At 36.7% G+C, this 23,387-nt stretch overlaps 1 long non-coding RNA gene across 1 annotated transcript; it reads right to left on the reverse strand.

Moving 5' to 3' along the window:
- Positions 1 to 35: 35 nt before the first annotated feature.
- Positions 36 to 12,065, reverse strand: LOC147827917 (uncharacterized). The gene is made up of 3 exons (XR_015451656.1): positions 11,930 to 12,065; positions 864 to 948; positions 36 to 358 (listed from the first exon to the last, which is right to left on the reverse strand). It is a non-coding gene; the product is annotated as an uncharacterized LOC147827917 (long non-coding RNA).
- Positions 12,066 to 23,387: the final 11,322 nt, after the last annotated feature.

The following is a 23,387-nucleotide window of genomic DNA, read 5'->3' on the forward strand; positions in this document are numbered from 1 at the left end:
AAACTGTTTACTGGACTCACGTGTTGACAATTAGTTTTTAACGTTGTCAGCAATTGTGAGATGTATTAGTTTCAGGTTAGTGAGAGAAACAAGAGGCTGAGCCTCTAGCCACACAATGAGGTAAAGTTTTTCTTAGGCCAAAGGCGACTAGGTATACCTGGGCTCCAGTTAATTAATGTCAGACCTAAACAGGGTACTGGGGCAACACTAAATATGAGGTGTAAAAATTGAAATCCATCCCGTATCAATAAAATGGATGATTATGGCAGCATACTTGAGTGTTGCAGCCCAACAATATCACCTGAGGTGACTCAATAGGTAAATGATGGTGTAATCATTGCCTCTCCACACGAGTTCTCTGAATAAAAATAAGACATAAAAATTGCTATAGCATTATAAAATTATCCATGTGTATTATAACAAAAGAAACAATGAAATATATATATAAAATAAAAAGTAAAAGCCACCAACTGTTCTCCCACTCCCCATCCACCTCATACCAAATTCAAATAGCCTCAAAGATCACTATTATCAACAGATTGGTATTATCCTTTTATACATTTTTTGTGCACACATTTTCTTTTCATTTCTACAAATTTGCCTATATTACATATTTCCTTTAACTTGCCGTATATCATTGATAAAAAGTTAAAGATATTCCAGGTCAGTACACAGAGATATGCTTTTATCTTTCTAATGGGTTTCAAATATGATATTGAAAGTTGTCTTTAAGTTTTTTATGGGGGGTCATTTTGTTTTTATTATTAGAAACACCTTATGAGCATTTTTATACCTATATCTTTGTACATTTATTTGTAGGATAAAATTTCTAGAAGCAGAATTGATAGATTAAAGCTGAGTACCTGTGAAATTTTGATTGACATTGCCGATTGATCATACAAAATGTCCACACCAGTTTATATTCTCAGAAACTCTTGGTGATTTTTCCTGAAAATGAAAGTGGGAAAGATGGAGAATGAAAACCAGGGACCTTGACTCAATGAGGGGAGTAGAGCAAAGAAGCAGAAAAACAGCAAAGTCAGTTCTCCATCCTCCTGGGCTGGGCCAGCTGAGTCTGACACACAGCAGGAAAGAACTCAAAGATGGAGCTGCTGGTTATTAAGCACTTCATAGCCAGCCAGGACCTGAGAAGCCTGTTTCTCAGTAATAGATACTTTAAAAAATTGAAGGCTCGATGGGAGGAACATCTTCTAAGCCACCTATCCAGCTTTGTTTAAAGATCTCTGTATTTCACTCCAGGAAAGGAGAAAAGAGAAGCCTTTTGGACAAGGCTTTCCTTCAAAAACAACAAGAACAAAATGTTTGAGTGGTAGTAATTTCATTCTAACACCCCTTAGAATTCCCAGAAGAAACAAGATCCAGCACAATGATTGAGTCATTCGGACAAAATGGGGTAAAGGGGCTAACATCGATAAATTGGTTCTTTCTGGCCTTCTCTAACTACATTATTGAAAATCTCAAGAAACATCTTAACCTTATGGTTGTCAAGTTCTGAAGCAATCCACTGCTAGTTGCCTGCTTGGGTTTTCTAAGAGCGGAGTGCAGAGATATCTGATCCCAAAATAAATTCCCGTTAAGTACCATTATCAGCTGCCAAGAAACTTTCTTCTTGAAAAGTGAGAATAAAAATTAACTTTGTAAAGGAAAAATAAATGCCAGAAGCAGGAAAGCTTGCCGCTGGTATTTTCTCAAAAGGATCCCCTTTGGTGTATAGAGAACTAGCAACTCCATTTGCATCCCCCTCTCCCTTTCCTAATATAATCAGCCAGGTTTTTCCTTCTTTTGAGAAACATTTCAGTAATGCATCTCCATGACTCCCAAGTTGTCCATACCTGCCTGCTGAAATGTCTGTCACAATCCTACACATAAGAAGTATTTAAAAGATATGGGTCAATTCTCATTATTCACCGTAGTTAAGTTCTATTGGAGTCCTTGCAAACACTGAAATGAAGATTGACCATTGCTCCTAGTGGAAATGCAAGTTAGGTTCCTTCAGGGTTGTGTTCACAACATTTTCATCAACAGAACAATACGTATTCTTGTTTTGTGTCTGTTTCTGCTTTAAAATACCTAATTTAATACATATTGTTGATTCACTTACCCTGAACTCATGGCCAACAGCACTTCATGCCTGAATAAAGCTTATAAAACACACATATTTTCTCTGAAAGGTACATTATCGCCTTCTTGTACTTAGAAACACCAGGCAGTCATTCAGAACTAGACTGGTGGCCATTTTAAACAGTGAAATCAAAGAAAACACAAAAATGCAAACAAAAAAATGGCACTAAATACACTTTGAAAAAGACTTTTTATTTATAAAACAAGAGCTGAAACAAGAAGGTATATTGTTACTGGGTTGGAGCTGTAGTGGGAACATGTGTGCTAGGCTACTCAGACTTTTTGCCTCTCTGTGCTTTTATGTGATTGACCAAGAAAGCACCATGAGTATTGATTTGGGGGTTACACAAGATTTTTGAGGGGGTACCAGGGATCAAATTCAGGACCTTGCGCTTGCGAGGCAGGTGGCAGAACCACTGAGCTAAATCCCCAGCTCAATTTGGGGATTACAAATAGACTTTAAACAATAGGTGAAGTCCAAAATACAAGATCTGCAAACCCTGAGGATTAACTGTTTCCCACTCAGGCCAGAGCATCCCTCCCCAAAACACCCTTCCTGTGCCATTCCCAACCCCTCTAAGTGTGGTACAGTTTGGCTTAAAACCTCCAACAGATAGAGCATCCTTGCAAAGGCACTCAATAAACCACCATGAACTAACCCTTTCTTTCCTCACCCCCACCTGCTTAGTAATACTGGGAGAGAAACAGCCCCACAAATAGTGGTGATTTGAGGTCCAGTGTGGTAAGTGGCTTTGCAGGCTACTGAGGTGAAAAAGATGGTAAGTTAAGGGGGTGTGAAAGCACTTCCTACAATTTTCTTTAGTGTTGCTTATTCTTAACTAAACCCTCTTACAGCACAAAAATTATAATTATTTCAGAGGTGATACGAGGAATAGGATTGTCAGATTCAGCAAATAATAATATAGGACATCTAGTATCTCATGCTTATCCTAAATACTTTATACTTATATTTTAAATACAATATTTCTCCTGCCCTCAGTAGAGTCAGGAGATGAAGAGACTAAGAGGTGGGAGATGCCTGGAAGCCATGGCCAAGGGCAATTTGCCTTCCTGGACCCACTAATCTTCCCAAGAGTCACATAGACATTGCTGAAATTTGGGATCTTTCTCTTCTTTGTGTGCATATTTAAACCTTGTTTAGTTTATAATGGTAAGAACACATGAGAGTATTCTTCTAACAAATTAAGTCCACACAGTAATATTGACTATAGGTCCAGCATTGTACAGCAAATCTTAAGAGGTTGTTCATCTTGCCAAACTGAAATTTTACACTCATTGACTAAGAACTATTTTCACTCCTCAGCATCTGGCAACATCCCACTCTTTAATTCTTTGAATTTGACTATTTTAGCCACTTTATATAGGCAGAAGCAAACAGTGTTTGTCCTTCTCTGCCTAGCTTATTTCACTTAGCGTAATGTTTCCAAGGTTCATCCATGTATGACATATTGCAGAATTTTTCTTTTTTTTAAGATTGAATAGTATTCCATTGTATGTGTACAGCACATTTTCTTCATCTATTCATCTCTCAGTGGACATCTAGGTGGTTGTCACATCTTGAATACTGTGAATAATTCTACAATGAACATGGGGGTACAGGCATCTCTTTGAGATCTTAAAGTTTTCTCACCAAGGTTGTTATGCCCTGAGATATTTTCTATATTTCCTATCTTAGAAAGGCCGAGAAATTGCTATTTTTCCTCACAAGGAAATATAGCTTGCTTCACTATTGTTCTAACTGCCTTAAGCCTTGCTCTCACTATGAAAAATAAAAATGTTCACTGTACAATGTTTATACATCCTATCTAACATCTGGATATTCTGAAACTTCCCAATGCCAAGTTTTCAAATTTTAAAATGGATTCTTGTGTATGTTGTGATATATGACTCTGAAGTTCCATCTGTTATTTTGTACCTTTAATAGCATTTCTAGTGAGTTATCCACAATTTTATTTTCTTCTTGTTTACTCCCTTTTCAAGACCAAAGAACAATGGATTTGAACAGCAAAGATGTAATCAATAATCATGGCATTCACTCTATAACTTCTTTCAAATGGAATCATTAGTTTATGTTGATTTTCTTAATATTCGTACTTGGGGACTCAGTGATGGCAAAATTATCCACCATTATCCTTAATGCAATGACAATCCTTCATTCATTCATTCAACAAATCATTGTATATCATGTGACTCCAATGGGTATGTCACTATTCCAGGAACCAGTGAAACAGCAAAGAACAAAAAATAGAGAAAAACCCCTGTTCTCAGATCCCACATTCAGGACACATGGAAGATAGATACATAGATGCGCAGATATGTAGAAAGAACAATTATCTTGATTGAAAGATTTTAATTCACAGCAGTTCTTGTCAGAAAAGGAAAGAGAAACAGTCTCTTCAGAGCTCAAAAGATAAATATGATGGAATAAGAATGTGGACAATAGGCCTCCCCACAGGTGTCCTCCACTAGCATGGGACAGACATCTATGGCTCCTAGAAATAGGCAACTGACAGAAAATTGTCAAGATTGGGATGTGCCATTGAGCTAACAGAAAAACAGAGGCAGTGGCAAAGGTAGGACTGGGAGACATGCAGCAGGCATGAATATCTCAGCTCTGCTGGTGCTCAGAACAGCTATTTGGCCCCTACAAAGTATGGCCAGAGACAAGGATCCTGGCCCAGTTGGCCTGGAGTAAGCAAAGGGCTCACCTAGGTAGGAAGGTGGGCATATAGGACAAGACAGAGGCTCAAGTTATAAAGTGGACTGTGAGATTAGAAGCCTGACCATAGGGGTCAACCATTCATTCATTCTATCAGTATTTATTCAGCACCTACTATGTCTCAAGTATTGTCCTAAGCATTGTATATTCAGAATATAGAGACATAACTCCCTTTCTCATGGAGTTTGCAATTAGAGGTGGACAATAAACCATAAATAAAGCAAAGAAGAAGCAGCAAGACATCAGCAATTTTAAATAGATTGGTTTGAATAGGTCTTACTGAAATGATATTTGATCTATGATCTATAGAAAGGTGAGGATGATTATAGACACAGGAACAAGAAAGTTCAAAGCCTCAAGTGGACCCAAGGAACCACAAGAAAGTCAGTGAGGCCAGAGCAAAGTTAACTAGAGTCAGAATAGTTGCCGAGGCCAGAAAACCAGTGGGGGAAGAGATGTGTAAGGTATAGGGAAGGAGGGAAGACAAAGATAAACAAGTCATTGTATGAATGTTTGCTTTTAATCTCAAGGAGGGTTCTGAACAGAGTAAGTGCCATGGTCTGTCTGAGACTTAAACTAGCTCATTCTTCTGGCTGCTGTGTACCAAGTAGACTATAGAGAAGTCAGGGAGGTTTCTAAACTCAAGACATTAGTTAGGCAGTAGATGTAAAAACACCATTTGGAGGACACTGAGTCAGCCCAGCTGGCTCTTACATTCTTTGGTCTAAGAATAAGATTAATGCTAGAGCCTATAGTAGGGGAGTTACCACTGCAGCTGGGGACGAAGTGACCCCAGCTTCAAGAGAAACAGGCCAGGAAGGCAAGAGTCATAGAGATGGTGGCTTCAAAACCCAGTTTCAGATCATTACCTTAGGAGCTTTTAAAAATATGATGTAAAACCATACTCATAGGTATCCCTATTTAATAGTTCTAGTGTGGGGTGTTTTTACTAAATCCCCAGGTAATCATAATATGTAGTCAGGGCCAAGAACCACTGATGGGGACCATTGCAATTTGATGCCACAAAAGCATAGATGGTCACACATCCTTTCATCACATATTTCTTTAATACTATCATGCCCAATGGGGAGCTGCACAGCCAAGAACATTGAAAGAGTTCAGTGAGTGCTGCATTTTATTAGCACTACCAATGAGAAAGGTTGAAGGTTTTTGCCCTAGGGAGAAATATGATCATATCTATGCTTTGGAAATTGTGTCTGGAAGTGGTAGGCAAAATAATTGTGGCTGGGGAGAGAACCTAGAAAAATAGTTAGAACAGGGTCTCCATGATCAACATGTATCAGCATTACCTGAAGGCTTGTGAAACCAGATTGCTGGCCTCTGCCTCCAGAATTTCTGATTCAGATTGTCTAGAGATGGGTGTTTGAATTTCCATGTCTAACACATTCCCAGGGGATATCAATGCTGCTGGTCTGAAGGCCAAACTTCAAGACCTATACTGCATAACCACTGGCTATGTTCCATGCTCAGCTGCAAGGAAATAGAAGAGAAAAAACTGAGAGATGCTGCTCAGGTAAATTCAATATGGATGTTGCAATTGACTGGCTGAGGAGAGGACTGGAAGGAAGGAAAAAGGAAGTCTATGATGATGCTAAAGTCAAAATATGATGAGCAACACACGAATTTTATGGTGTTTATTCAGCTCCTCTCTATAAAAAGCAAAAGATGTTCTTTGTTTTTTCTATACAGGTTTCACCCTTTTTTCCTGCTACTAAATAGTACAATAAATTCCACTGCCTTATTTATTTCGTCAAATAAAAGAATGTCAGCTAATATCTGTTAGGCTAATATTATAGCTCAGTTCCAGAACATCTTGTAGTGGTTATTTCTAACATGTTCTGGAATCTGTACTTAGGGTGCTTAGTTCTTTAACTAACCCATATTTGAGGTCAAATTGTTAGTGCACAAGCTTATCAAAGTTATTATGCCTGTGGAATAATTTAAAGCAGATGTAGACTAAGGATTTATCCTCTGATGCCGCTGATTATTTTTGTTATCCATACATTCAAAGGTTGACCATAGAGCAATAAATATTATGGAAAGTGTTTCTCTTTTGACTGACTTTTCTATACATGAAACCATACAAATTGCTTAACATGTATTACTTATGAAGTGACACGGGGTTGGCAGATACATACCTGTGGTGGATTAATTAATGGTCAACTTGAGTGAGAATGCCCAGCTGAATTGAGTCAGTATGGTTTGGAACATGGAAGACCCACCTGAGGATTGCTGCCAACAGCATAAAAGGAGAACGGGAGTGGAAGATTTCATGCTGATTTTCCTGGATAAACTTGGCTGTTTTCTTTCCTCAAAGGAGCTTCAACTGTTTTTGATGGAGTAGCTCGGGTCCTCGCTGTCGCCATGGATGGCTGTGGTTCTCTTTGGGGAAGCTCTGGTCTTCACTTTCGTCTTGAGTGTGTCTTCTGGCTGCAGTGCAGATCCCTCAGGCTGCTGGCACAGATCCTTCAGCCTTTTGGAGCAGATTATCTAGCCTCTAGCACCAGCCCTTTGGCTTTCCAGTGCAGCCTCCTGATAAGAACTTGCATGAGTCCTTACCATGGGGTTTGAATCTCTAGCATGTGGAAAAATCTCTTGCACTCTTCTACATTTGATTTTGTAGGTGAACATTGTAAGATAATCATAAAGTTATTTGTCCTGGGTTAAATCTGTTCTTTTGCAAACCCTAACACAATACCTATATTGTAATAAACTGATATAGTGTTGAGGTAATGTTAATAGACTTAATAGTCTATCAACTTGGAGAAATGGGGACATCCGTTTTAATGTCTGACTGGAGTATAAAGTGTACTCTTCAGACCTTCTTTCCCATGGCATCTATTTAGAAAGTGCAGCCGAGGATTTACCTCAGTGGTTCCGCCGCCTGCCTTGCAAGTGCAAGGTCCTGAGTTCAATCCCCAGTACCAAAAAAACAAAAAACAAAAAAGAAAGTGCATACTAATGGTCCTGGCCTCAGACTTGAACATTTTGGCTGGCCTCAGGATCTCCATTTAAAATACAGATCATAAGTTAAGAGCCACTGGGAGGGAAGATTCTTTGGGTCCAAGAGCAGGTAATCAATGCAAGGAGCTAGGCAAGGCAGTTGTATAAGAGCTGGGGTTTCCACAAAAGTCTATTTTTATTGCAATTATATACATAATGGTCAAATTTCAGGGCACAGAAAGATATCTATGCAGCCCAGCACTGCAGTTTGTCATTAATGTGAAGAAGCTCCCGCCAGATCAGGTTCTCATCCTTTTAATTGAGTGCTAACTATGCGATCATCTTGTCTATGTATAGTCCTGTTTCTGTGGGTCTCACAATACCAAAACTCTTATGGTCATCATACACTTTAACTTACTTGCCAGGCACTAACTATATATTTGTTATCAAAACATCTAGGTGAAGCCAGTCTGAGTAGGGATCCTGAACACTTACGTTTCTGTCTTCCAGCCATAGACAGTCTCCACTTAAAAGTGGTATGGACTTTTTTTTTTTTTAGTTTACAATGTTATAAAAGTGATGCACATTCAACTGTACTTTGAATTTTTATATTCTCCTTGCTAGTAATGCACTGTCAGTCTTATACTCTCTCATGATGTTGCCAAGTTGCAGCTCCTGGTCAACCAAAGGATCACAAGGGGAAACTACTGAGGTTGACAGGGTGCTGTGCTGCTAAGCTATGGTGTTCAGTAGGTTAGGGGTATTTAGTGCATTTTGACCTACAGTATTTTCAATTCATGATGGGCTTTCTGGGATGTAAACTCATTGCAAGTTACGGAGCATATGTACAAAACTTTCTGGTATGTATTTTGTCTTTTCCCAATGTTAAAGGTAGAAGGTTCTAGTACTACTTTTTCTTTTTAGTCTTATTGAAGCATAATTGATATATAATAAACTGAAGATATTTAAAGATGAAATCTGATGGCTGGTGACATATATATATAGTATATATTCCTGAAACCACTGTCACAATCAAGATAAAGAATATTATTTGCCGAACAGTTATTTCCTTTTGTGATTCCTTTCCCTCCATGCCAAACTCTGTTACTAGTAACCATTGAACTCTTTTATGAAACAATAGATTCTCTAGACTCAAAAGAATACAATAGGTTGTATTCTCTTTTTCTCATTCTAGTTCTTTCTTTCCCCCTACTTATTTTGAGATTCATTTATGTTGTTGCACATAACAGTAGTTCTTTCCTCTTCATTGTGTACTGGGACCTCATTGTGTAGATTTACCATTGTTAGTTTCCCCATTCACCTATTGATGAATGTTAGGGTTTCTTCCAGTTTCTGGCTATTACAGTACAAATAAACTGCTCTGAACTCTTACATATAAGTTTTTTATGTACATGTTTTCAGTGACCTTGGATAAGTACCTCAGAGTAGAATGGGTGGATCCTATAATAAGTATACATTTAACTTTTCAAGCTACTACTAAACTATTTTTCAAAGTAGTTTTAATCCACCAGCAGTATATAAGTTTCACTTCTTCCACTGCCAATATTTGATACTTATAATCGATTCTTATGATTCCAGCCATTCAGTGTTATGAGGTATTGAATCACAGTTTCAATCTACATTTTTCCACTGACCGGAGACTAAACCCAGAAAATACTACTCTGGTTTTCTAGGCAAAGGAGAAAATGCAATGTAAGGATGAGAAGCCAGTAAAGGCAGTCTCAATCCCTGTCAAAATTCTAGAATAATCAACCAAGCAGTTAATAAATATATAGAAAAGAAGGGCAGTATCACTGGCCACTGACTAGGTTTAGTCTCAACAATTCATAATGAGCAAAGATTATTGATATTTTGCTAAGGCATTATTAGATCAGCAGATGAGACAATCTAGGATCTAATCACTAAATATAGTCATCAAAACATAGCAAAACTTTGTTTTGATACTTGTGTGCTCCTAGCTTGTGATATCATGAGCACCTCTGTGTCCTTCTTTATTCCCTAGCCTTTTCTGTATCTCCTAACTCTCATTTTGTAGCAGCAAGAATCTCTTCTTTGTTATTGGATTAAATCCAAGTCCTCCAACAATCTCATGTTTCATGACACTAATTTCTATTTCAGCGTGTACTTTCCCATTCACAATGGCCCTCTTCCAATCTTCTACATGTTTTTCCATTTAATCTAGTTGTCAACTCAGGATATTTTATGAAAAATCACTTATACGTTGCATGCCCATAAATTTTTATAATTTTCTAACTGGCTTAGATACAATGAGCTATTCTGTATGCTTAATCATTATAGTATTTATTGAATATTTAGTTTGGGAACAATTTTCCTACCATAGCCAGAGTGTTCATGTCTATTAATACATAATTGTTTTGTTATACTGTTCATACTGTGGGTCTTAAACTTGGCTCAATTTTAGTCTTATTTTCAATTTTATTTGAGCCCCTTAATCCTAAAGCAATTCTGAATTTAAGCAAGTCTTAATCTACATAGAGTCTCTTATTAAAGTTGAATAGCTTCCCAAACCTTCTTTAGTTGTTGGGAAGAAGAAAACTAGAAATACTTTTCCTAAGTGGGGGAGGAAAAAATTAATCCCCTATGGATAAGGAGTGGCTATGGAGTTTTCACCCAGAATACTCCCAAGATGCTTCCAGAAATTTCTAATAGTTTCTACAGGACAAAATTTTTGGCAGAGTCAAAATAAATACTTTTTTATCTTTTTTATAAAGAAGGAAAACTAAAAAGATTGCTCGTGACCCTCTTTCCTAAATCAGAAGCTATCCATAAAATGCTCCCTTTCACAATGGAGCTAGCAAAGAACCTGGATGTCACTGAGCCCAAGACTACTAAAAGAGGACTCTCTGGGAGTAAAAATTAAAGACTTTATGCAGGTACAAAAACAAGAACAGCTTGTAGACTATCTGTGTAGCTTGAAATATTTTTTAAATGTATGAAGATTATTTCTGTTAGTCTATTAGCACATTACAAAAAATACCCAAAATGTATTTAAGGAGCAAATTTGTGCTTAAACAAGATCAAGTCCAAGTAAGTTCACAGATAAGGGCCAACTGCCCTTTCTCAGCTGAAAAGCAGTAAGTTTTTGTTTTGTTTTTGTCTGTTTTTAGTTGTTTGCTAACAAGCTGTAATTTGAATTAATAGAGTTGGTAGCAACATGTCTCAAAATACAGTTTTGGTATCATAATCAGCTAAGGCGCTTGTTAAATGTAGAATCTTACATTCACTCCAGACTTCCTAAATCTCTGAGGAAAGTGTCCAGGAATATGCCTTTTAATCCAGAATCCAGGTAAATCACATATTCAAGGAATCCTGAAGACCATTGCTTTATATCTTTGAGAAAGATGTGTTGTAGGTCCAGTCTGATTCTAACATATAGAATCATTCCAAATACAAGAATAAATTTGTATTTTTTATTTTGCAATACAGTTGTAGTTTATAAATGATGTTACTCTATTATCCTAAGGCCATCCTACTACTGGAGAATTTTCTAAAGACAACTGAAGATTTTACTGAACTGAATATCTAGTGTATACTATATAAAGCCTTCTACATTCGATTGCTTGCATACGAATATGTACATCGTGATGTGCACTTTAACTTGGTCCTTCATTAGCAAATCTTTGGTGAAACTTTGGAGTCACAATTTATGTTAAATTGATCCTGAGGATTTTTTTTTTGGTACTGGGGATCAAACCCTGAGCATTTTTTTTAATATGCCTAGTTTAGTGCCTAGGATATAAAAAGCACTTAGTAAATATTTACTTGATGAAGATACAAATGAATGAATAAATCTTTGCTCATCCCAACTTTTCTACCCCTTTCTGTCCTCAAAACTTTCCATCTGTCTTATTGCACTAATTAATATTACCATCTAGTGTGGTTTTAATGTGTTTAAACTCAGGTGCTAAAACTTAATATGATTGTATTAAGGTATCAGAGCTTTATATGATGATTAGGCCATGAGAGCACCCCTTCTCATGAAGGGGTTTAAAAACTTGAAGAAAGAAACTTTATACTGCATTAAGCACTTTTTTACTTCACCTTCTGCTTTCTGCTAAGTGAGGACTCAGCATTCTTCCCTGCCAGAGGACAGAACAACAAGGTACCATCTTGGAAGCAGAGAGCACTCTTCAACAAACAGCCAAACTTGGATCTTGAACTTTCCAGCCTCCAGTCTGTAAGAAAATAAATTTCCATTATTTATACATTATTTTGTCTACAGTATTTTATTATAACAGCACAAATAGACTAAGACATATCCACCCCAGATTCTCAAACCAAATCTAGAGAGTTATCCATGAACCACCTTCTCATTCATGTATGATTGGTCACTGTATCCTCTCATATTTGTACCATGTAGAATTTTCCTACACCCAACAACTTCATGGTTGAGTTAAATAATGTTTGTAAAAGAAATAATAAATTGAAGAAGTAAGGATAATGAGCATACATATACCCAAGAATATCTCCAATAAATATATATAATGTCATCCTACATAGTGAAAATCAAAATTATAATTGCAGATTTTAACAACCCTCTCACAAATCTTTAAATCAAGATTTTTAAAAATCAAAAATTATAGGGGACTTGAATAACATGATTAGTAAATTCAAACTAATAGACATTGTTGAAAGTTATATCCAACAAAGAATACACGTTGTTTTTGAGGAAACATGGAATGCTCATAAAACTGTGTGCTAAAGTCCAAATAACCAATAGTATTCAGACCATATTCTCTCATATAGTAAAATTAGAATTCAGCAATAGAGTATTTTATAATCCCATATGGCTGGAAACTTAATATAATATTAAGCTACTCTTGAATTAAAAAGAATACCATACAGAAAATTACAAAATGCTCAGAACTGAGAGACAAGGAAATACTACCTGCCAAGTTTTTCGAATATAGCTAAGCAAGTACTTAGTAATATCTAGTTTGAAAACAAATGTTACGCATTCAACTCAAGAATGTAGAAAGGGGAGCAATTTACAAAATTCAATAGAACTGTTTTATACCAGTACTAGCCAATAGAAATATCATATCATTTACAAGTACAACAAAATCTATCCTTATTTCGGATTTCACCTAAGAAAGAGTACACAAGACCTTTATAGGAAGAAAAAAATTTAAAATAATTACAAAAGAAGATCTAAATAAATCAAGCCTATACATCAGCTTCTTTGAGAAATGATGTACTACAGTGAAAATGTCAATTATCCTCAGATTAATTTCCAAATTTAATACAATTTCTATTTAAATCGTATAGGACTTTTTGAGCACTTGACTTTCTAAAATACATAGGCAGAACACAATTGCATAAATAGCTATGTCAGTGTTGAAAAGGAAGAACAAAAGAAGCTCAACTTGTCAGGTATTAGATTATACTGCAAAGCCAGAATAATAAACACAATATGGTAGAAGCTCAAGGACAGATCAATAGATAGTGGAACAAGAATAGAATGCAGAAATAAATCCATGGAGACAATAACAGACAAACAAACCTACAGGGAAGAGACAAATTATTAAATATTAACAAGACAACTAGCTGATAATAAGAAAAGTAAAATCACTGCCTAGTATAATATACAAAGCAACATTCCAGTTGTGTATTAAAAAAACCTATGAAAGAAAAGAAGAAAATATAGAATAATATTCTTGTGACTTACTAATGTAGAAAGTCTTACTATATAAGACTCCAAAATTAGAAATCATGACACAAAAAACATTGTTGGATTTCACTACAAAATTGGCCATTAAGATGTTGAGTCCTAAGTAGGTCAAAAGCATTTGAAAACATCACTTGTATAATGCATGTTCACAATAACAAAGGAATCATTGATAAAAAGCCAAGACATAACCTCCATGGATCAAGACAATGTCTTTGTTTTTTTTTCCTTTATAGCCTGTGGGTTTCTCAGTGTCTGGAACATAGCATGTGTTTATTACATATCCAACAGATGAGTGAATGTTTCATTGTATTTTCTATTTTAAGTAGTAAAACAAAGAAATATGCAGTCTGTTTTAGAAAATTTTCCATCAAACAATCTTAAAACTTTTAGGATTCTATAACTTAAGAAATACTATTCATGACTTATAAAATATACTTATGCAGGATAATTCACTCCTCAGTTATGGTAGCTAAATGAGGAACTACCTTATCATAGTTTTCATTCATTTTTTTGCAGTACTTGAGTTGGTTTTCAGTCCCAGATGAGTCTTGAGGTTTACATTCTTATGAAAACTGAATTGAATAAAATTTGCAAATATAGTAGTTTTATAAGAGACCATGGAAATATGTTTCTGTGAAGTATAATTATATAACCTGAATTCCTAATTTCTATCAACTTGACAGGCCAGATTAAAGGCACAAGTGAGGAAAGTAATTCATGACTGACTTATTCTGTGACTTCATTTCCTATGATTTTATCAACTCCTAAAACAGTTCTTCCCAATTCTTGACAAGAAGAAACACATAATATTCTTACAATTGAAAAAATAAAAACAAATATTGGGCTCAGTCAGTTTGCAATATTTCTGATTTACTAGTTGTGATAATTTCCTATTGCCACAAAAATGGTCTCAACCTAACAGACTGTCCCTTTACCAATTGTTATGGTTTAGATCTGAAATGCCCCCCAAAGACTCATGTGCTTGGAAGGTGATTGGATTGTGGAGACATGATAGTTGACTTACTGTTAGGAGGTGGGGTCTGGTTGGAAGAGGCAGGTCAGTGTAAGCATGACCTGGAAGGGTTTATCTCCCTTCCTTGTTCTTCCCTTGACTCTCTGCTTCCTGGCAGCCATGAGATGAGCAACTTTCCTCTGCCAGATCCACAGTGCCTTCCTTATTAGAGCCAACTCATTATGAACTAAAAATGTGAGCCAAAATAAACCTCTCCTTTAAGTTACATGTGTCAGGTATTCTGTCCCAGAAATAAAGACAGTAATACAGTATTGTAGAAATTGCTCAGATTTCTGTAAACACAGACAGAAAAACCACAGTAATAAATCAAATCTTCAAAGAGCAAAAAAAGAAAAAATCAATCACTCACTGAAGCATTTTTATTTACCAAAGAGAATAAAACAAGATGTGATAAATAACCCCAAATATTGCTAAAGTTATATGAAGCCTCAAAGCAAGATTAACCAAATTCATTTAGTCACCCCATCATCATGGATGTTCTTTTGCTTTACATCGTCTTGACTGTTGTTTACCTAGAAAGCTTGGGACCCTCCTATAGCGTGATCTTTCACAACTGGTATTCACCAATTTCAGATTTTGTACATGGTAGTTTTGGTTATAAGCCAAAGGTCAGGCTCTGAATGGGATCTGTGTTCCTATGAGATTAAACCCTTTTCCAGACACTGTGACTCTAAAGTTGCACTGTCATTGCTAATTCCCACATGGCACTGCTTGCTGTCCTGTTTCTTAAAACACCAAAGAACCTAAAACAGGTACTGGTAAGCCTCTAGCCGCAGTCATTTTCTAAAACACATTCCTAGCACCCTTCTGTGGCCAACATGGCTAACTCAAACCTCAACGTACTAGTGAAGCATAGATTGATAGAAATACACCTCCAGCCACACTGAGCCACGAGATCAGTGTTACTGACTCACAGACAAGAGATTGGTGTTATTGTCTCATAGAATCCAGAGACAGTGAGCCAAAGAAGTCCTTTGAGATGTTAGATATTGGCTGGCTTCTCTCATATAACTTTGCAAAATTATTATGCCCTACTTCATGTCCTTGAAAGATAGTAAGAGGGAGGGAGGAGAGAGAGAGAGATTAAGGAATGCAGGAGTGTCAAGGAGAGACAGAAAAAAAGGTAACCATCTATATTTCCCAAAAAAGAGCAAGAACATAACCTTGGACTGTATTCCTCTCAGCATGCATCAAATTTTCTTCTGCAGCATTAACAGAAACTATTGCTGTTTTGGCCAATGGTTTGAAGATCTAAGGCCAAATTATTTTTGGTTTACAATAAGTTGCTCCTATGTAATTCCTCTGGCAGCCTAGTGTTTATTTCTACCTACACAGTACATAAATTCTCATCAAATACAATTCTAGGCAGCTACTAGACCTCTTCCACAGATAGTACGTAAAACAATTGAGGAGTTGTGAGTGCCTTGTGCTACTTGTGTTTGTTTGGTTTTCATTTGTTTGTTTTAAATATACATGTAAGCTTTTCAGTGAGTTCAAACTTTGGGTATTCTATAGGTAGTCAGATAGAATCTATCATCTCTTAACACATACCACATTCCTTAAGAACATGAGTGAGGGTGTATTTGGATAGACAAGTGGCAGGACAGGACACAGCCAGGCTAGTCAGAGATCATCACTCTCTGAAAGCCATTTCTTCTCTTTCCATTGGAGGGCAGGAACTTTAACCCAAACATGAGAGCTATTCTGCTGATCCCCTAAACATAAAAAAGAATATCCATTAAAGAAATGAATCTCCTATATTATTGATACTCATTTTTTTAAATTAAAAGAAATTTCATTTTGATTTTTTCATTTATTCCTTCACAAATCCATTCAGTCAACACTTGTTAAGCACTGTCTTCTAATTACTGAGGAAGAGTTAGGGAACTAAAACTCATGAACCTGTAGCACCATTCCAGAGATGCACATTTCATTTGTAATCCCTGAATGACCTCTGCAGACAGACACTTCTTCTCACCATGCACATCCTAACAGTCCTACTGCTCTGAGTGGCCTTATTTATTTAACTTTCTTGTGTAGCTGCATGTTCTAGGTCTCCAATTCTGTCCAGGCTTAGGTTTCCAGAATCCACATGAATTCTCATAGTTTTAAATTCCTTTAACTCCTCAAACACAGCTTTCTTATAAAAAATGAAAATATAGAAGCACTCAGAAAAATAATAGCTCATATTTTTGAAAAATTAAAGAAAATGGAATAGCAAAAAGGAAAAATAGCCCTATCAATGTCAATCCTATTATCTTGGCTCTATCTTAAATAAATGGCAGTAGGAACTAGGAATAGATTTGGCTTTCTAAAAATACACTACTCTGACTTGGGCTCTGGAGTATAACAACTGTTTTACACAGTAACTAAAAATGGCCCCTAATTTCTTTATGACATTAATACTTCTTAATTATTGTGTGCCAGAAACTGTGCCAGGCACCAGTGATATACAGATAAATATGAGACAATTCCTACTCTCTTGATTACCTCCAAAATGAACACTTTGACCCATATGACTTCCAAAGAGTTGGTATGGATTACTATAAAAAATGTATCTCAGTAAATAACATTGTCAGGATGGTAATGCAATTTTACCTTAAACCTAACACCAAAATAATTCACGAACTCACAGAAATCTAAAAATAATAAGAAGGTAAGGGCATTACACAATAGGCTCTAATTGAGTCCATAGGAAATGTGCAGACTGCTTCTTTAAAAACCATACCCAGATTTCAAGCATTTAACTCAAAGGGAGAAATATTTTTGGAAGATTATAAAGGAAAGTGATGAATAAATAACAGAAAGTAGCATTGAGGGCTGTGAAAAGGCCTGGGGAGTGACAAATCACATGGTCTTGATAAGAAGGCAGGACACCTAGACCTGACAGTCTAACATGTTGTTCCTGAAAAGCCTACAGAATGAGTGATATCACTCATTTCTAACAGCACTGTGTTCATAACATTTAATAAGCTTTCCATTATCCTCAAATAACCCTTGTCAGAGAAGCCTGTTACTAAGGAATAATAAAAAGAGCATTCGAGGCTGGGGATTTAGCTCAGTGGTGCTGCCTCCTGCCCCGCAAGCACAAGGACCCGAGTTTGATCCTTGGTACCAAAAAAAAGAGCATTGGGCGCAGACTTTTATCCAGAATCATAGTTTCATTAGTTAAATTCCCTGGCCTTCAATTTCACAACTTATAAAATTTGGATAAATTAGTAGTTTAGATTAAATTATATAATGAATATGGCACATCTAGATGATGTACATAGGGCAAATTTCCTGGATCAGTTGGATTCCTGGAAAAAAAAGATGTTTATGACTTTCATAGTCTTTTCATGCATAAGGCTATACAGTATTTATACAGATAATGGTAATACTTATAGCAGCCAAGATACTGTGGACAGCAACAAGTAACAAACAAGTTTATAAAGCCGAATTAGTAAAGACTGGAATATAAGCTAAGTGTTTAGGTGATAAGCAAAAGTCCCACAAATAAGAAGAGAGAACTGTATTGAACTCAAAGTCTCCTAGGAGAGGGAGTGTGTTGTGGATAGCTTTTAATCTTTGTGGCCACCCGGGACCTTTTGAAGGAGAATGTCCTTCTTGGTATTTTCTGCCACCTAAGAGAGAAGCCAGGAGCTTACTCGCCTTACTTTTTCTGCAGCTAAAAAGCAAGTGTGTGACCTGATCTGGCTGACACATTGCATCTAAGCAAGACCACAATTCAGAAGATAATCACATAAAGGGAGAAGTCACTGAGCAAAATCCAGTCTGGTGAAGACTTGGAGAGCGAGCACTCTTGGTCCAGCATTCATGAGGCAATTTGAAGTGCCTGTTCCAGGTGATTACAGCTGGACGATCTCAACCTGAATAGGAAGATTGTGTTATTCATCACACATCTGACAAACCTGATTCTCTGACGCTTCCAGATGATCTGTAAATTGCCTCATTGCTTTCTCTGCAAAAATAACTAGAGTGTGTTCTAGGTGTTTGTGGCTAATACCCTGACTGATACAGGGTCTTTAATACTCTTTCTGCCCACGATTAGAACCATACTCGAAACAAATAGTGTGCCCAGGCATGGTAGAACATGCCTCTAATGCCAGCACTCGGGAGGCTGAAGCAAGAGGATCACCAAGAGTTCAAGGCCAGCCTGGGATACATAGTGAGTTCAAGGCCAGACTGAACTACATAGCAAGACTGTCTCAAGCCCTACTCCCTGCCCCGCAAAAAAAGCAGTATGATAGAAAAGGTGGGTGTTCTGATTGATCTTGACTATCCCCTTGACTGGATTAAGAAAACTCCCAGAGAATTGATTAGAGGGCACTAACCTCATCAACAGATTAGCCAGGATGAGTTCATAACTGAATGGGCTATTAGAAGGTGGGGCCTAATTGAAGGAAATGGGTCTTGGAGGTTGACTGTGGAGGTTGACTCTGGCCCTTTCCTCTCTGTTTTTTCTCTCGTGTGTTGTGCTTCCTAGCTACCATGAGGTGGGAAGCTTTCCTCCACCATTCCCTTCCACCACACTGTTTCTGCCTTGGAATCAACCGATATAGAATGAAACCTTTGAAACTTGAGAGAAAAATAAAACTTTTTCTCTCCTTTAAGTTGTACATGTCAGGCATTTGGTTGCAGTGATGGAAACAGTGACTAATGTAGAAAATTGGTGCTGGAGAAGCAGAGTCACAGCTATGACTATACCTGACCATGTGGTCATAAGCTTTAGGAACTGATTTATGGAAGAAGTGTGAAAAAGTTTAGATAATTGGGTTAGAGAAGACATAGAATGCTGTAAGCAGAAGTTGATGGGTAATTTAGGTGAGATCTCAGAATATCAGACTGTGGACAGTAAAGATTACAGAGGAAGTTTCAGATAGGAATAAACTCTATTAGGAACTGAAGTAGAGGCCATACATGTTAAATTCTGGCAAATAATTTGTCTACATTTGACCTGTTCCTTAAAATTTTGTGTGAGGCCAAGTTTAAGGGTGATGAACTAATTGATCTGGCAGAGAAAATTTGAAGGCAACGTAACATTTAGGTTGTGGCAGTTAATGCTGGCTACCTTTAGTCAGATTTATGATGAGAATCAGGAGCAAAAAGCAGAGCAAAAAGATTTGAAAATCTTTCAGTGTGGCCAGAAAAGAAGCACATATGATGGTGATATTAAAGGAAGTATGGTTGCTGAAGAGATTAGTACCATTAAAAAGAAATCAAGAAGAATGATCCCTTAAAGGCATTTTAGGATCAGGAAGATCCCACTCATCACAGGTTTCAGAGTATAAAATTTAATACTTTCATTTGAGAAGAGCCCCCGGGCCCTGTGCTCAGGAAGGGCTGCCTTGGAAATTTATTCCCCTGGATTAATTTCACTATGCTCAGCCATCCAGACACTCAGAAGCCACTGCAATCGTGGTCCAAGAGGGCATGGTTTCTGGAAGAAGTGTGCCACTGCTCAAGCTGGCAGTATACCTTGGCATTATTAATGAGATGCTGGTTTTACAGGCACACAGAATGCTAAAGTTATGAGGAGGAACCATCCCTGAGAAAATCTAAAGAAGATCCATCCAAACAGAAATGCCAGTAACTGCCTTATTAGGCAAATATAAGTGAGGCATGCTCAAGTCTGAGTCAACATATGGAGGCTGAAGTACTCGTAGGTAATTAAAGTATTTCTATCAACCAGGAAGTTGTGTGCATGGATGCTCTGAACATGCAGAATTAGTGCGTGCGTGTGTGTGTGTGTGTGTGTGTGTGTGTGTGTGTGTGGAAAATATCTGGAAGTTACTATCAAGAAAATGGTAATAGTGGTTATCTCTGGTGAGTTGAATTTATGATACAGAAATCAGGGTGAGGAAAAATCAAGTCTCCGTCATACCTTTCCCTACTGTACTTTTCCTAGTAAGTAAATACCACTTTCATAATTTTGTATGTGATCAAGGAAATTGTCTATAATATGAAGCTGAAGTGTGTCCACTGGACCTGACCATGGGGAAAGACAGTCCAGTACCTCCACATATGGAACACTAAACCAAGACTTTTTAGGGAAAATTTTGGATCTCAAACAGAATGTTTAGCAGTGTGTACTACTCAGAAGACAAAATAAACACATAATATATAAAGCAAAATTTCTTCTATATATATTATTTGACATTTAATGCATTTCCTATAATTATTTCAACCAAACTTAAAATATAAGTTGAATATTCTCCATCTGAAATGTGTGGAACCAGAGAGATCGTCTTGGATTTCGGATTTTGTACTAGCATATATGTAGAATAGGGTATCTTGGGGCTAGGACCCAAGTCTAAAAATGAAATTCATTTGTTTCATATCCATATTATATTCATAGCCTGAGAGTAATTTATACAATATTTTTAATAATTTTGTGCATGGGCCGCCATTTCACCACTCCTACGAGATGGAACAATCTGATACTTAACAACCTGGATTCCCTGAACTGGAATCAAAAGAGGATCTGGAAAAAATAAAATCAGAAATAATTTCTCAGATAACAGCAAAGACTGTGCCCATAGTTCAAGACATGATTAATAAATCTAGAGAGGACACAGATAAAAAAAAAATAGAGGATATGAGGAACATGATGGAATCCCAACTTAGGAAACAAGTGATCCATAAAACAGATGCAAACAGATTTCCAGGAGATTAAAAATTCCATTGAAAGTCTACACAGCAGAATGAACCAATGTGAGGACAGAATTTCAAATATAGAAGATAAGATTGCAATTAGTGACCAGAAAAAGGAAAATTGCTTTAAAATTGTAAGGGACCACGAGAAAGCAATCCAGTAGCTGCTAAACAATGCAAAGAAGAATAACATAAGACTGATTGGAGTCAATGAAGAAACAGGAGAGAGTGGAGATGACATAAAAAAACAAAACTGTTCACAGAAGTGATGGCAGAAAACTTCCCAAACAGGGGAAAAGAACTTGACATACAGATAAGTGAGGTATATAGGACTCCAACCAGCCTTGATTAAAAAATATCTACACATAGGCATATAATTGTTAAGATTCCAGAAACCGAACAAAACAAAATTCTACAAGCAGAGAAAAGAAACAAATCACATACAAAGGAAAGCCCATCAGAGTCACAGCAGACTTCTCAGTGCAAACCCTCAAGGCAAGAAGAGCTTGGAGTGAGGTATTTCAAGCCCTAAAGGAAAACAGCCTCCAACCCAGATTGATGTACCCTGCAAAACTATCTTTCAAACTTGATGGAGAAATAAGATACTTTCATGACAAAGAGTACCTTAGCTACTTCATGAATACCAAACCAACACTCCAAAAAATTTTAGACAATATCCTAGGAAAAGACAATGAGGATCACAACCCCAGGAAGCCCAGCAGAATGAATCCATTGGCCGTGACAAATTCAACGCAAAGGAGGAGAATCCAACAAAAAGGAAAAGTCATGATAAGGCTTTTAAAACTTTTAACTTCATCTCCCTAATGAGTGTATAATTCAATCTTGTTATTGTACTGATTAGTATTTTTCTGATTCTAGTGTTGCACACCTTTCCTTGTGCTGTACTGGCTATTTATCATCTTCTTGTGTCTACTTTTTAATTGGGTTGTCTATTAATGAACTGCAAGAGTTCTTTATATATTCTGGTCATAGGTTATATGCATTGTAAATATGGTCTGTTTAAGGACTACTTTTCATTTTAATGATGTCATTTAAAGTTCTAAATTTTGATGGAATCTCATTTATCAATTTTTTTTCTTTTATACATCATGTTTTTTGTATCCTAGGACGTTCTTGGCTACCCTAAATTCATAAACATTTTCCCTTACATTTTCTTCTTAAAGTTTTATAGTTTTAGGCTTTCATATTTAGGTTCATAGGTCCTTTCAAGTTATTTTTATGTATGGAAATAAAGGGTTGAGGTTAATTTTTTATATACGGATACCAGGTGTTCTAGTGCTATTTGCTGAAAACACTATCTTTTCCTCGGCCCTTGAATTGAGTTTATATTCTATAAAATGCTAATGTTAAATAATCTTTCAAAACTCAGTGGACCATATATGTGTGGTTCTATTTCTAGATTCTCTGTTTTATTCCAATGATCTCTATGTCTTTCCTTACACCAACACTGCCTTGATTACTGTAGCTTTAGAAGAAGTCTTAAAATTAGGTACTAAAAGTCTTCTAAAACTGTTTTTCTTTTTACTTTTCTAGATCCTTTGTACACATACATAACTTTTAAATTTTAATATCCAATTCTTCACTGATAGCAAGTATACATAGACCTCAATTTTTATATATGCCTTGTGTTTTCTAATCCTGCTAAATTCAAATATAAGTTCCAGGGACTCCTAGAGATTTCTTAGTATTTTCTCTGTAGATGATCATTTCATCTACATATAAAGATTTTGCTTCTACCTTGTCAATCCTATCCTAATTGTGTCATTTTATTGTCAGACTATTTTGGTAGGGCCTAGGTTTCCAAGTTTAGTGGACAGATGAAAAGTAGGCATATCTGCCCTTGTTCCCCACCTTAGGGAGAAAGCATCGTATCTTCTCCATTCATATAAGGCATTTTTTGCTGGAAGTATGGAGTACATGACTTATCTGTTGAGAAGGTTCTGTACTACTTCTAGTCTCCTGATAGCTTTTACCGTGAACAGCTGTAGAATTTAGTCCAATACTCTTTCTACAACTACTGATAGGATCATATGGCTTTTTCCTTTCCTCTGTTAAAATGATGACTAATGGGGGTGGACCTTCCAATGCTAAATCAATACTGCCATCCCTATAATGAAACC

The sequence above is a fragment of the Heterocephalus glaber genome, unplaced genomic scaffold (assembly GCF_053883595.1).
Source record: "Heterocephalus glaber isolate CG9 unplaced genomic scaffold, H.glaber_assembly_v1.0 deba00001429, whole genome shotgun sequence".
Taxonomy (NCBI): Eukaryota; Metazoa; Chordata; class Mammalia; order Rodentia; family Bathyergidae; genus Heterocephalus; species Heterocephalus glaber.